Genomic DNA, 14417 nt, shown 5'->3' on the forward strand with positions numbered 1-14417 from the left:
GTCTGTCAGGGCGCAGGTCTGTCAGGGCCCAGGTCTGTCAGGGCCCAGGTCTGATAGAATTTGTGCAGAAGATCTAGGTGCTGCTGTGGGCCCTCCTTGTTTGGGGACAGAAACACCAGATCCTCAGCAAAACAGTAGACATTTGACTTCAGATTCTAGTAGGCTGAGGCTGGGTGTTGCAGACTGTTCTAGTGCCCTCTCCTATTCATTGATATATATGTTGAAGAGGGTGGGGCTTAAGCTTCATCCCTGTCTCACCCCATGGACCTGTGGAAAGAAATGTGTGTTTTTTTGTCAATATTAAACACACATTTGTTGTTTGTGCACATAGATGTTATGATGTTGTATGTTTGTCCCCCAACACCACTTTTCATCATTTTGTATAGCAGACCCTCATTCCAAATTGAGTCTAAGGCTTTTTTTAAATCAACAAATCATGAGAAGATTTTGCCTTTGTTTTAGTTTGTTTGTTTGTCAATTAGGCTGTGCAGGGTGAATACGTGGTCTGTTGTACGATAATTTGATAAAAGGAAATTTGACATTTGCTCAGTACATTGTTTTCACTGAGGAAATGAACTTGTCCGGTGTTAATGATAATGCAGATGATTGTCCCAAGGTTGCTGTTGACACATATCCCACGATAGTTTGTGGGTTCAAATTTGTCTCCACTTTTGTGGATTAGGGTGATCAGTCCTTGGTTCCAAATATGGGTGTTTATTTACATTTACATTTACATTTAAGTCATTTAGCAGACGCTCTTATCCAGAGCGACTTACAAATTGGATTGTTTTGTTTATTTATTAAACCACTTAGTCCCCGACACTCAGCACACTCGTTGAAATAGTCCAGTGGGTTCTGGTAGACTAATTAATAGTTTATTCTAAGATTTGTATTTGATCATGTATATGCTTTTGTGTTTGTTCTTAGTTATAGGGCCAACAAGATTGGAGAAGTGGTTTACCCATACATCGTCATTTTGGATAGATAACTGTTTGGGTTGTTGTTTGTTTAGTGTTTTCCAATTGTCCCAGATGTGTTTAGAGTCTATGGATTCTTCAATTACATTGAGCTGATTTATGATATATGTATATATATGTGTATTTCTGTATTGTGTTAGTGATTCACCATAGTGAAGGCTCAGGTTTTCTGGGTCTCTATGTTTTGGTCAGACAGGTTTCTCAATTTCTTTCTTAGGTTTTTGCATTCTTCATCAAACCATTTGTCATTGTTGTTCATTTTCTTCAGATTTCTGTTAGAACATTTTAGATTTGACAAGGAAGCTGAGAGGTCAAATATACTGTTTAGGTTTTCTACTGCCAAGTTTACACCTCCACTATTACAGTGGAATGTTTTGTCCAGGAAGTTGTCTAAAAGGGATTGAATTTGTTGCCTAATTGTTTCATGGTAGATTTCCACACTACCTTCCTTCCTTCTATAGCATTTCTTAATAACCTCTTTGGGCTAGGGGGCAGTATTTTCACGTCCGGATGAAAAGCATGCCCAGAGTAAATTGCCTGCTACTCAGGCTCAGACGCTAGGATATGCATATTATTGGTAGATTTGAATAGAAAACACTCTGAAGATTCTGAAACTGTTACAATTATGTATGTGAGTATAACAGGACTCATATGGCAGGCAAAAACCTGAGAAAATTCCACCAGGAAGTGGGAAATCTGAGATTTGTAGTTTTTCAAGTGATTGCTTCCACTAGATGTCAAACAGTCTTTAGAAAGTTGTTTCAGGCTTCTATTGTGAAAGGGGAGAGAATAAGACCACTCACAGTAAGTGGCTCAGCTGAAAGCTATGAGTTGTTTATTCCGTTCCCTTTCCTTTCTAATGACAACGGAATAGTCCGGTTGGAATATTATTGAAGATTTATGATAAAAAACATCCAAAAGATTGATTATATACATCGATTGACATGTTTCTACGAACTTTAATGGAACTTTTTTAACTTTTCGTCTGGACTTAGTGCCCGTGCTTTGTGCATTTGGATTAGTGAACTAAACGCGCAAACAAAAAGGAGGTATTTGGACATAAATATGGACTTTATCGAACAAAACAAACATTTATTGTGGAAAAGGTTTTCCTGGGAGTGCATCAAAGGTAAGTGAATATTTATAACGCTATTTCTGACTTTTGTTGACTCCACAACATGGCGGGTATCTGTATGGCTTGTTTTAGTGGCTGAGCGCTGTACTCAGATCACCGCAGGGTGTGCTTTTGCCGTAAAGCTTTTTTGAAATCTGACACATCGATTGCATTAAGGAGAAGTTTATCTTTAATCCTATGTATAACACTTGTATCTTTCATCAACTTTTATGATGAGTATTTCTGTAAATTGATGTGGCTCTCTGCAAAATCACCGGATGTTTTGGAGGCAAAACATTACTGAACATAACGCGCCAATGTAAACTGAGATTTTTGGATATAAATATGTACTTTATTTAACAAAACATCCTTGTATTGTGTAACATAAACTCCTATGAGTGCCATCTGATGAAGATCATCAAAGGTTAGTGATTCATTTTATCTCCATATCAGCTTTTTGTGACTCCTCTCTTTGGCTGGAAATGGCTGTATGTTTTTTTGTGACTAGGCTCTGACCTAACATAATCGCATGGTATGCTTTCGCCATGAAGCCTTTTTGAAATCGAACACTGTGGTTGGATTAACAAGAAGTTTATCTTTAAAATGGTGTATAATACTTGTATGTTTGAGGAATTACAATTATTTGTTTTCTGTTGTTTGAATTTGGCGCTCTGTAATTTCACTGTCTGTTGTCAAATCGATCCCGTTAACGGGATTTGAACCCAAATAGGTTTTTAATATTATTGAGTTCATTTGGCTTTGATGCCTCATGATTGAGTATTGCTCTGTTCAAGTAGACTGTGATTTTGCTGAGATGTGATAGGGGTGTTAGTGGGCATACTGTGAACACTGAGAGACTCTGGGTTGAGGTCAGTGATAAAGTAGGCTACAGTACTCCTGCCAAGAGATGTGCTATAGGTGTACCTACCTTAGGAGTCCCCTCAAAGCCTTGACTATGTACACATCCAGCATGCAACAGAGCTGCAGGAGTTGTGACCCGTTTCTGTTGGTTATGTTGTCGTAGTTGTGCCTAGGGGGGCATATGGGGGAGGGAATTCTGTCACCTCCAGGTAGGTGTTTGTCCCCCTGTGTGCTGAGGGTCTCAGGTTCCTGTCCAGGTCTGGCATTTAGGTCGCCACAGACTAGTACATGTCACTGGCCTTGGAAATAATTGATTTCCCCCTCCAGGATGGAGATGCTGTCTTCATTAAAGTATGGGGATTCTAGTGGGGGATATAGGTAGCACACAGAAGGACATTGTTCTCTATTGAGATAAGTTCCTTTTGAATTTCTAGCCAAATGTAAAATGTTCCTGTTTTTGAGTAATTTAATAGAGTGACTTACAGTTGAAGTTGGAAGTTTACATACAGTGGGGCAAAAAAGTATTTAGTCAGCCACCAATTGTGCAAGTTCTCCCACTTAAAGAGATGACAGAGGCCTGTAATTTTCATCATAGGTACACTTCAACTATGACAAACAAAATGAGGTGGGTCCTCTCGGCATGGGTCCTCTATGTGTAGGTCCTCTCGGCGTGGGTCCTCTATGTGTCGGTCCTCTCGGCATGGGTCCTCTATGTGTAGGGCCTCTCCGCGTGGGTCCTCTATGTGTAGGTCCTCTCCGCGTGGGTCCTCTATGTGTAGGTCCTCTCAGCGTGGGTCCTCTTTGTGTCGGTCCTCTCGGCGTGGGTCCTCTATGTGTAGGTCCTCTCGGCATGGGTCCTCTATGTGTAGGTCCTCTCCGCGTGGGTCCTCTATGTGTAGGTCCTCTCGGCGTGGGTCCTCTATGTGTAGGTCCTCTCAGCGTGGGTCCTCTTTGTGTCGGTCCTCTCGGCGTGGGTCCTCTTTGTGTCGGTCCTCTCGGCGTGGGTCCTCTATGTGTCGGTCCTCTCGGCATGGGTCCTCTATGTGTAGGTCCTCTCGGCGTGGGTCCTCTATGTGTCGGTCCTCTCGGCGTGGGTCCTCTATGTGTAGGTCCTCTCGGCGTGGGTCCTCTATCTGTAGGTCCTCTCAGCGTGGGTCCTCTTTGTGTCGGTCCTCTCGGCGTGGGTCCTCTATGTGTAGGTCCTCTCGGCATGGTCCTCTTTGTGTCGGTCCTCTCGGCGTGGGTCCTCTATGTGTAGTTCCTCTCGGCATGGGTCCTCTATGTGTAGGTCCTCTCGGCGTGGGTCCTCTATGTGTAGGTCCTCTCCGCGTGGGTCCTCTATGTGTAGGTCCTCTCGGCGTGGGTCCTCTATGTGTAGGTCCTCTCAGCGTGGGTCCTCTTTGTGTCGGTCCTCTCGGCGTGGGTCCTCTATGTGTAGGTCCTCTCGGCATGGGTCCTCTATGTGTAGGTCCTCTCCGCGTGGGTCCTCTATGTGTAGGTCCTCTCGGCGTGGGTCCTCTATGTGTAGGTCCTCTCAGCGTGGGTCCTCTTTGTGTCGGTCCTCTCGGCGTGGGTCCTCTTTGTGTCGGTCCTCTCAGCATGGGTCCTCTTTGTGTCGGTCCTCTCGGCGTGGGTCCTCTATGTGTCGGTCCTCTCGGCATGGGTCCTCTATGTGTAGGTCCTCTCGGCGTGGGTCCTCTATGTGTCGGTCCTCTCGGCGTGGGTCCTCTATGTGTAGGTCCTCTCGGCGTGGGTCCTCTATCTGTAGGTCCTCTCAGCGTGGGTCCTCTTTGTGTCGGTCCTCTCGGCGTGGGTCCTCTATGTGTAGGTCCTCTCGGCATGGTCCTCTTTGTGTCGGTCCTCTCGGCGTGGGTCCTCTATGTGTAGTTCCTCTCGGCATGGGTCCTCTATGTGTAGGTCCTCTCGGCGTGGGTCCTCTATGTGTAGGTCCTCTCCACGTGGGTCCTCTATGTGTAGGTCCTCTCGGTGTGGGTCCTCTATGTGTAGGTCCTCTCAGCGTGGGTCCTCTTTGTGTCGGTCCTCTCGGCGTGGGTCCTCCATGTGTAGGTCCGGGGGGGTCTGGGAAAGTGTCTATTGATCTGTTGCTCCTGTGTGAGGCGTTGGGGCTGCGGTTGAATGTGATGTCCTTTAGGGTCCGGGCGAAGGTGGGCACTGCTGCCTTGTATAGGTGGACCTGGTCGTAAAGGCTGTTCAAGTCCAGGTTGTAGTTGTCGGCCATGTAAATATTTGGTTTTGAGGCACAGTCACTGGAGATACTTGTGTTTACCCGCTGTAGAGCTGGCTAGAAGTAGCAGGCTGGAAGTCTTTTCGTGGTAGAATGTGTGGAGATAACCACCCGTGAATTGGGGAAAGTAGAAGAAGCTTTTTCAATCACTCCCTTGAGTGCTGTGGCCACCCTTGCCTGCTGTGTTCTCAGGTCATTTGTGCCTGTGTGTATTATTATCTGGCTGGGTGACCCTAGTTGGTCCTCAGACAGAAGGTCTAGGGCACGCTGGGTGTTTTGGCACCAGGGTTTAAACAGTGTGTGTTTGGGAAAAAAATATTTGATGGTATATATTTCCTGTTTGAGTCCATAAGGAGTGCAATATGTGGCTTGTTAGTCCTCTGTGGGTGTGGGTGTGTGTGTGGGGGGACATTTGTATGTCCTGGTGTGATATCGAGGCTATGGTCGGGGTCTGGGGTGGGCTGTTCTGCTCCTCTGCGGGGGTGGCCAGCTATCTAATGGGTGGTTTTCTGTCCCACGCCATCCCACTCTCCATCTCCTCCAGCAGTCTGATCCTCTCCTCTAGTGCTCTGTTCATCTCCTGCTCTTTCTCCTGTTGATGTTCTCTCACCACAGTCAAGAGTGCAGATACGTCTCTCTCCCCATCCAGCTCTCCGGACCTGGTTGCGGGGCTGTTGTTGAGGTGGACAATTATTTTGTGCTTGGAATTAAGAATCTTTGGTAGTAGGAATCCTTCCAGGTAATTTTGTCCAAAAACAGGTTATAGGTTTGGAGCCTATATCATCTAACTCTAAACCTACCTTCATGTAAAAACATGCTGAAAAATGTGAGAGCTCATCTGCTCATGGCCTCTCTCTCTCTCTCTTTTGCTTTCTCTCTCTCTCTAGTCCTTGTCTCGCTCTCTCCCTCCCCCCTCTCCAGTCCCTCCCTCTCTGTTCCTGTCTGTATGTCTCTCTCTCTCTAGTCCTTGTCTCGCTCTCTCCAGTCCCTCTCTGTCTCTGTCTGTATGTCTCTCTCTCTATGTCTGCCAGGTGAGGACTATCTATGACAGCTGGTCTGATGAGTCAGGGTTAAGATGAATCCATTCCATTCAGTCTGACCAGAGAGGTACAGTATGTTCGGTGTGCTGGAGTTTACTGTTCAATATACTTGAAAGGTTCATTCGCTACAAGGGTACTTAAAAACAAGACTTGCTACAGACGTAACATAAAAAGTAATGGTAACTTTTACAGCTGCCATGTGTCGTCCATAAATGGTTCAGCTAAGAGCTGTGTTTATTCCATAGCCACAGTCACTTCTCTCTGGCTTTAAATAATACCCGATTCATTCCTAACTGACCTGAATGATGCCACGTGGTATTGAGGGCTCATAAATTAGATGTTGGACATGACTGTGTTATTCTGAACACCATGTCATACAGATAACTGACCTAGAAAGCAGACTGTTGTAACAACTAATAAGTAGAAAGCAGACCAATCAATCCGTCTTTTAAATATGAGTATGTCTGCTCCTCTATCCTGTCTATACTTTTCTCCTCCCCTCTCCTCTTCTCTCAGCTGTTCTAACTAAGACCACAAGAGATCAAAGCACAGGTGCTATCACAAGTCAGAGAGAGAGAAAGAGAGAGACAGACAGACAGAACGAGAGAGGGATAGAGACAGACGAACGAGCAAGAGATGGAATGTTCAATTGGAATGTTCAATTCAAAGAAAGCAGAAGCCAAACAAGAGATTTTTCGACTTTGTCCTCCGAGACAACCATTTCAGTCTATGTCTAGCTGCGCTGAAACACCACACTCTCACAGTAGGGATGAGAACTATGTTATCTGACTATCAACAAAGACATACATTCATCTCCCATCTCCCATTCATCCCTCCTCTGTCTCCTTATCTATCTCTTTGTGTTTCTCCATTGCTCTGTCTCTCTCTCTCTCTCTGTCAGCCTATGTTTCCCTCTCTTTCCCTCCCTCACTAAACCTCTCTCGCTCTCTCTGCCAGAGAAGAATCATGGCTATGCGAGAGATTTGTCTTCTGTGTTATGGACAGAAGGGAGGGAGTGATAACAAAAAGGAAGAATGTAAAAAGGAGGATGAGAGAGCAGAAGAATGTCATTGTGATGGAAGCATCTTTTCCTGATGACGGATGACATCACCGTAAGGAAAATCATTAAATATGACAACCTTTCATTTGGGAAAAGAGAGAGGGATGGAGAGAGGGAAAAGACTGATGAAGAGCACGTGTCAGAAAGAGGAGGAGGAGGAGGAGAGAAGGTGAGGAAGAGTAATAATAGGTGACACAATTAGAGAGGAACAGATTTAGAGGTGAGAGTCAAGGTGGATGAATAGAAGATGTAATGTCCAAGCCCTCAGCCCAGGTGTTCCCATCTCGTTATGTGCCTGTGTGTGTTATTTGGTTTACTTAGTTCACCTCAGTCTGGAAGCCCTCAACCAAAATGGCCACCAGAAGGTTGAAGAGGACGTAGTTTCCAAAGGTCATGAGGGCGATGAAGTAGAGAGCGGCCACAGGAGTGGTGGAGGCCATACCATTATAGAGAACCTTGTTCCAGTCCTCCTGAGTTAGGATCTGGAGAGAGGGAGGGAGGAGAGAGAAAGAAAGAGAGAGAGCGAGGGAGGGATGGAGGGAGGAAAAAGGAAGGAAGGAAGGAAAGTATGGGATGGAGGTAGGGAGGGAGGTAGGGAGGGACAGATGGAGTGAAGAAGGAAGGAAGGAAGGAAGGTATGGGATGGAGGGAGGGATTTAAGAGGAATAGTGCAAATAGAGAGCAGCTGTTTATTGTTCACATGCAGTTGGTGTGTAGTTGGACCTATAAAACAGATGGCTTGGCAAGTGGACTAATTTTGGTAGTTGGCCAAGTTTGAGATCAGACTTTGATTTTGTAGTGAAAGCGGGAGAGATGGAAGGAGCGAGGGAGAGAGAGAGGGAAGGGAGGGAGAGAGGGAAGGAGAGAGAGAGGGAGGTAGACAGATCTTACCTGAAACACGGTGACGATGGCCCAGAGCAGAGTGTCAAAGTTCTTCCTATCTGGTAGAGTGTCTCCATCTCTCTCTGATCCAAACTTACAGCCAAACAGATGCATGCCCAATATACTGATGAAGAGAGAGAGAGAGAGAGAGAGAGAGAGAGAGAGAGAGAAAAGGGCAACCAGTGAAGAACAAACAGCATTGTAAATACAACCCATATTCATGTTTATTTATTTTCCCTAATGTACTTCAACTATTTGCACATTGTTACAACACTGTATATAGACACAATATGGCATTTGAAATGTCCTTATTATTTTGGAACTTCTGTGAGTGTAGTGTTTACTGTTCATTTTTATTTGTTTATTTCACTTTTGTTTATTATCTATTTCACTTGTTTTGGCAATGTTAACATATGTTTCCCATGCCAATAAAGCCCCTTACCTCCTTATTTCCTTACCTCGTTACTCCCTCCCTCCCTCCCTCCCTGTTTCTCTCATCTGAACATGATGGTCAATAAGTGCATTATGAAAGAGACAGAGAGGTTGAGAGAGGGCAGCAAAGGAAAATACGATGGAAAGATTCAACCTCCCATTTTTTCAGTCTGCAGTTGTTCTATAGTTGTGTGATTATGAATAGCAAAGAACTGACCCTGTGGGATATGCGTGTGTTTGTGTGTGTGTGTGTGTGTGTATGTATATATATATATATATATATACATATATACACATTAAATGAGGCCTGACCTCCTGGTTACATTAGTGCCCATAACCCCTGTGCATCCCTCAAAGGCGGAGGTGTTGCTAACATTTACGATAGCAAATTAAAATCTACAAAAAATAATAATAATCTGTTTTCTTCTTTTGAGCTTAGTCATGAAATCTATGCAGCCTACTCAATCACTTTTTATAGCTACTGTTTACAGGCCTCCTGGGCCATATACAGCGTTCCTCATTGAGTTCCCTGAAGTCCTGTCGGACCTTGAAGTCATAGCAGATAATATTATAGTTTCTGGTGACTTCAATATTCACATGGAAAAGTCCACAGACCCACTCCAAAAGGCTTTTGGAGCCATCGTCGACTCAGTGGGTTTTGTCCAACATGTTTCTGGACCTACTCACTGTCACAGTCATACTCTGGACATAGTTTTGTCCCATGGAATAAATATTGTGGATCTTAATGTTTTTCCTCATAATCCTGGACTATCGAACCACCATTTTATTACGTTTGCAATTGCAACAAATAATCTGCTCAGACCCCAACCGAGGAGCATCAAAAGTCGTGCTATAAATTCACAGACAACACAAAGATTCCTTGATGCCCTTCCAGAATCCCTCTGCCTACCAAAGGACATCAGAGGACAAAAATCTGTTATTAACCACCTAACTGAGGAACTAATTTTAAGCTTGCACAATACCCTAGATGCAGTTGCACCCCTAAAAACTAAAAACATTTGTCATAAGAGACTAGCTCCCTGGTATACAGAAAATACCCGAGCTCTGAAGCAAGCTTCCAGAAAATTGGAAAGAAAATGGCGCCACGCCAAACTGGAAGTCTTCCGACTAGCTTGGAAAGACAGTACCGTGCAGTATCGAAGAGCCCTCACTGCTGCTCGATCATCCTATTTTTCCAACTTAATTGAGGAAAATAAGAACAATCCTAAATTTATTTTTGATACAGTCGCAAAGCTAACTAAAAAGTAGCATTCCCCATGTGAGGATGGCTTTCACTTCAGCAGTAATAAATTCATGAACTTCTTTGAGGAAAAGATGATGATCATTAGAAAGCAAATTAGGGACTCCTCTTTAAATCTGGGTATTCCTTCAAAGCTCAGTTGTCCTGAGTCTGCACAACTCTGCCAGGACCTAGGATCAAGAGAGACACTCTACTATATCTCCTGTCACAATGATGAAAATAATCATGGCCTCTAAACCTTCAAGCTGCATACTGGACCCTATTCCAACTAAACTACTGAAAGAGCTGCTTCCTGTGCTTGGCCCTCCTATGTTGAACATAATAAACGGCTCTCTATCCACCGGATGTGTACCAAACTCACTAAGAATGGCAGAAATAAAGCCTCTCTTGAAAAAGACAAACCTTGACCCAGAAAATATTTTAGAAACTATCGGCCTATATCGAATCTTTCATTCCTCACAATAAAAAAAATGTTGTTACGCAGCAACTCACTGCCTTCCTGAAGACAAACAATGTATACGAAATGCTTCAGTCTGGTTTTATCCATCATAGCACTGAGACTGCACTTGTGAAGGTGGTAAATTACCTTTAAATGGCATCAGACCGAGGCTCTGCATCTCTCCTCGTGCTCCTAGACCTTAGTGCTGCTTTTGATACCATCATTCTTTTGGAGATATTGGAAAGCCAACTTGGTCTACATGGACAAGTTCTGGCCTGGTTTAGATATTATCCGTCAGAAAGATATCAGTTTGTCTCTGTGAATAGTTTGTCCTCTGACAAATCAACTGTAAATGTCGGTGTTCCTCAAGGTTCCGTTTTAGGATCACTATTGTTTTCACTATATATATTTTACCTCTTGGGGATGTCATTTGAAAACATAATGTTAACTTTCACTGCTATGCGGATGACACATAGCTGTACATTTCAATGAAACATGGTGAAGCCCCAAAATTGCCCTAGCTAGAAGCCTGTGTTTCAGACATAAGGAAGTGGATGGCTGCAAACTTTCTACTTTTAAACTCGGACAAAACAGAGATAATTGTTCTAGGTCCCAATAAACAAAGAGATTTTCTGTTGAATCTGACAATTCATCTTGATGGTTGTACAATCGTCTCAAATAAAACTGTGAAGGACCTCGGCGTTACTCTGGACCCTGATCTCTCTTTTGACGAACATATCAAGACTGTTTCAAGGACAGCTTTTTTCCATCTACGCAACATTGCAAAAATCGGAAACTTTCTGTCCAAAAATTATGCAGAAAAATGAATCCATGCTTTTGTTACTTCTAGGTTGGATTACTGCAATGCTCTACTTTCCGGCTACCCGGATAAAGCACTAAATACACTTCAGTTGGTGCTAAATACGGCTGCTAGAATCCTGACTAGAACCAAACAATTTGATCATATTACTCCAGTGCTAGCCTCCATACACTGGCTTCCTGTTAAGGCAAGGGCTGATTTCAAGGTTTTACTGCTAAACTACAAAGCATTATATGGGCTTGCTCCTACCTATCTTTCTGATTTGGTCCTGCCGTACATACCTACACGTACGCTACGGTCACAAGATGCAGGCCTCCTAATTGTCCCTAGAATTTCTAAGCAAACAGCTGGAGGCAGGGCTTTCTCCTATAGAGCTCCATTTTTATGGAATGGTCTGCCTACCCATGTGAGAGACACAGACTCTGTCTCAACCTATAAGTCTTTACTAAAGACTCATCTCTTCAGTGGGTCATATGATTGAGTGTAGTCTGGCCCAGGAGTGTGAAGGTGAACGGAAAGGCTCTGGAGCAACGAACCACCCTTGCTGTCTCTGCCTGGCCGGTGCCCCTCTTTCCACTGGGATTCTCTGCCTCTAACCCTATTACAGGGGCTGAGTCACTAGGAGGGGTGCATCACCTGAGTGGGTTGAGTCACTGATGTGATCTTCCTGTCTGGGTCGGCGGCCCCCCTTGGGTTGTTCCGTGGTGGAGATCTTTGTGGGCTATACTCGGCCTTGTCTCAGGATGGTAAGTTGATGGTTGAAGATATCCCTCTAGTGGTGTGGGGGCTGTGCTTTGGTAAATTGGGTGGGGTTATATCCTTCCTGTTTGGCCCTGTCCTGGTGTATCATCGGATGGGGCAACAGTGTCTCCTGACCCCTCCTGTCTCAGCCTCCAGTATTTATGCTGCAGTAGTTTATGTGTCGGGGGATTAGGGTTAGTTTGTTATATCTGGATTACTTCTCCTGTCTTATCCGGTGTCCTGTGTGAATTTAAGTATTCTCTCTCTAATTCTCTCTTTCTCTCGGAGGACCTGAGCCCTAGGACCATGCCTCAGGACTAACTGGCATGATGACTCCTTGCTGTCCCCAGTCCACCTGGCCGTGCTGCTGCTCCAGTTGCCTGGTTCCCCCCTAGGTTTCTTCCTACGTTTTGGCCTTTCTAGGGAGTTTTTCCTAGCCACAGTGCTTCTACAGCTGCTTGCTTGCTGTTTGGGGTTTTAGGCTGGGTGTCTGTAGAGCACTTTAAGATATCAGCTGATGTACGAAGGGCTATTCAAATACATTTGATTTGATATATATGTGTGTGTGTGTGTGTGTGTAGCCTGTACGGTACTAATTTATAGGTCTAATTTCCCTCTAATCTCCCTAAGCGCACCAGCGGCTAACCAGGCTGAACGAGGGACGCTGATGAAAGGAGGGAATCTCCATTCTATCCGTCTTTCTCATTCCTCACTTGTTCTGTTCTTCCCTCCAGTTTCAAGTGGAACCTTCGTTAGTACTCTCCATTAGACCAGTGCTGTTTAATGCTCTCCATTAGAACAGTGCTGTTTAATGCTCTCCATTAGACCAGTGCTGTTTAGTACTCTCCATTAGACCAGTGCTGTTTAATGCTCTCCATTAGAACAGTGCTGTTTAGTACTCTCCATTAGACCAGTGCTGTTTAGTACTCTCCATTAGACCAGTGCTGTTTAATGCTCTCCATTAGACCAGTGCTGTTTAGTGCTCTCCATTAGACCAGTGCTGTTTAGTACTCTCCATTAGACCAGTGCTGTTTAATGCTCTCCATTAGACCAGTGATGTTTAATGCTCTCCATTAGACCAGTGCTGTTTAGTGCTCTCCATTAGACCAGTGCTGTTTAATGCTCTCCATTAGACCAGTGCTGTTTAATGCTCTCCATTAGACCAGTGCTGTTTAATGCTCTCCATTAGACCAGTGCTGTTTAATGCTCTCCATTAGACCAGTGCTGTTTAATGCTCTCCATTAGAACAGTGCTGTTTAATGCTCTCCATTAGACCAGTACTGTTTAATGCTCTCCATTAGACCAGTACTGTTTAATGCTCTCCATTAGACCAGTGCTGTTTAATGCTCTCCATTAGACCAGTGCTGTTTAATGCTCTCCATTAGACCAGTGCTGTTTAATGCTCTCCATTAGACCAGTGCTGTTTAGTGCTCTCCATTAGACCAGTGCTGTTTAATGCTCTGCATTAGACCAGTGCTGTTTAGTGCTCTCCATTAGACCAGTGCTGTTTAGTGCTCTCCATTAGACCAGTGCTGTTTAGTGCTCTCCATTAGACCAGTGCTGTTTAGTGCTCTCCATTAGACCAGTGCTGTTTAGTGCTCTCCATTAGACCAGTGCTGTTTAGTGCTCTCCATTAGACCAGTGCTGTTTAGTGCTCTCCATTAGACCAGTGCTGTTTAGTGCTCTCCATTAGACCAGTGCTGTTTAGTGCTCTCCATTAGACCAGTACTGTTTGGTACTCTCCATTAGACCAGTGCTGTTTAATGCTCTCCATTAGACCAGTGCTGTTTAATGCTCTCCATTAGACCAGTGTTGTTTAATGCTCTCCATTAGACCAGTGCTGTTTAGTGCTCTCCATTAGACCAGTGCTGTTTAATGCTCTCCATTAGACCAGTGCTGTTTAATGCTCTGCATTAGACCAGTGCTGTTTAGTGCTCTCCATTAGACCAGTGCTGTTTAGTGCTCTCCATTAGACCAGTACTGTTTGGTACTCTCCATTAGACCAGTGCTGTTTAATGCTCTCCATTAGACCAGTGCTGTTTAATGCTCTCCATTAGACCAGTGCTGTTTAGTGCTCTCCATTAGACCAGTACTGTTTAATGCTCTCCATTAGACCAGTGCTGTTTAATGCTCTCCATTAGACCAGTGCTGTTTAGTACTTTCCATTAGACCAGTACTGTTTAGTACTTTCCATTAGACCAGATATGTTTAGTACTTTCCATTAGACCAGTACTGTTTGGTACTTTCCATTAGACCAGTACTGTTTAGTACTTTCCATTAGACCAGTGCTGATTAGTACTCTCCATTAGACCAGATATGTTTAGTACTTTCCATTAGACCAGTACTGATTAGTACTCTCCATTAGACCAGATATGTTTAGTACTTTCCATTAGACCAGTACTGTTTGGTACTCTCCATTAGACCAGATATGTTTAGTACTTTCCATTAGACCAGTACTGTTTAGTACTTTCCATTAGACCAGTACTGATTAGTACTCTCCATTAGACCAGATACGTTTAGTACTTTCCATTAGACCAGTACTGTT

At 44.1% G+C, this 14417-nt stretch overlaps 1 pseudogene; it reads right to left on the minus strand.

Annotated features, from left to right (window-relative positions):
- The window catches only part of LOC115107174 (voltage-dependent T-type calcium channel subunit alpha-1G-like), a 444217-nt pseudogene that overhangs the window by 142859 nt on the left and 286941 nt on the right, over positions 1-14417 (minus strand).

This window comes from Oncorhynchus nerka, linkage group LG23, assembly GCF_034236695.1.
Source record: "Oncorhynchus nerka isolate Pitt River linkage group LG23, Oner_Uvic_2.0, whole genome shotgun sequence".
Taxonomy (NCBI): domain Eukaryota; kingdom Metazoa; phylum Chordata; class Actinopteri; order Salmoniformes; family Salmonidae; genus Oncorhynchus; species Oncorhynchus nerka.